The sequence below is a fragment of the Benincasa hispida genome, chromosome 7 (genome assembly GCF_009727055.1).
Source record: "Benincasa hispida cultivar B227 chromosome 7, ASM972705v1, whole genome shotgun sequence".
NCBI lineage: Eukaryota > Viridiplantae > Streptophyta > Magnoliopsida > Cucurbitales > Cucurbitaceae > Benincasa > Benincasa hispida.
Genome location: NC_052355.1, coordinates 51116857 through 51118395, shown reverse-complemented (window position 1 = coordinate 51118395; position 1539 = coordinate 51116857).

Below are 1539 nucleotides of genomic sequence, written 5' to 3'. Positions count from 1 at the left end.
CTACCATGACCACATTGCATACATCCTTAAAGGCCTTGGCACTGAATATAACCCATTCGTGACCTCGATTCAGAACATGACTGATCGCCCATCTATCGTCGATGTCCGCAGCCTCCTCATCGCATATGACTGCCGGCTCGAATCCTAGTCTGCTATGGACCAACTTCAACAGATACAAGCCAACGTCGCGTAGCTCTCACTCCAACCTCGACGTCCTCATTGGCTGTAACCTACCAGGTCATCTTTCCATCCTTCTCAAGCTCTTCCAGGTATTCTCCCTAACCCTCATTTCTCTGCTATGCCTACTACGAACTATACACCTCATCGACCATCCACCCGAACTCCACGACCAACAACCTATCAACCATCCCAATCCTCCAATCGCCTGCAATGCCAAATCTGTAACAAGTTTGGCCATACAGCTCTGTCATGCTACAACATTGACAATCCAAAGTATAGAACCATCCAACATCCTTAAGCTCACTTTGCTCAAGCCACACCAATCCCACCACAGCCGCTGCCCTATATTACTACCCCCCTGCTCCAACAACCAATCACCCCGATGAAGGCTGGTATATGGATTCCGGCGCCACTCATCACATGACCCCTGACCTTTCCAACATCCAACAACCTGTCCCTTATTATGGTGGTAAACAAGTTGTCGTAGGAAATGGTAAATCTCTTCCCATCTCTCACACTGGTTCTGCTTCTTTCCTTTCATCTACATCGCACACTTCTATTCATCTTCACTCTGTTCTTAATACACCCTCATTATCTCGAAATTTAATTAGCATCAATCGTTTGTGTTATGATAACAATGCTTATGTCGAATTTTTCCATGATTCCTTTGTTGTGAAGGACCTCCAAACTAAGAGTCCACTCCTCCGGGGCACACTTGATCGTGGCCTATACAAGCTCTCTGTCAATCCATCGGCTACACGATCAGTTCATCCTTCATCTCATCCAACTGCTTTCATCTCAACACTCACGGATTTCTCTTTGTGGTACCATCGCTTAGGACATCCCTCTCCTCCAGTAGTTTACTCTGTGTTATCTAAATGCAAACTGAAGTACAAAAATAAGTCCAATGTATCAATTTGTGAACATTGTCAAATGGCCAAGAGCCATCGTTTACCTTTTCAAACATCTAATTCTCGTCCACCCTTTCCCTTCAACTTAGTGTATGCCGATGTATGGGGTCCTTCACCAATCAATTCAATTAATGGAGATAGATTTTTCTTGCTTTTTATCGATGCTTTCTCTCGTTTCACTTAGATCTATACAATGAAAACTAAATATGAAGTTCTGCCCTATTTTCTTAAATTGCAAGCTATGATTTCAAATCAATACTCCATCACCATTAACTGATGGAGGAGAGGAGTTCAAAGCTCTCTCTTCTACTCTAGACAAACTTGGCATAATCCATCGTCTCTCCTGTCCTTACATACCCCAACAAAACGGCACTGTCGAACGAAAGAATAGGCATGTCGTTGAAGTTGGTCTAGCCATGCTTGCTCACTCCTCTATTCCACATAGCTT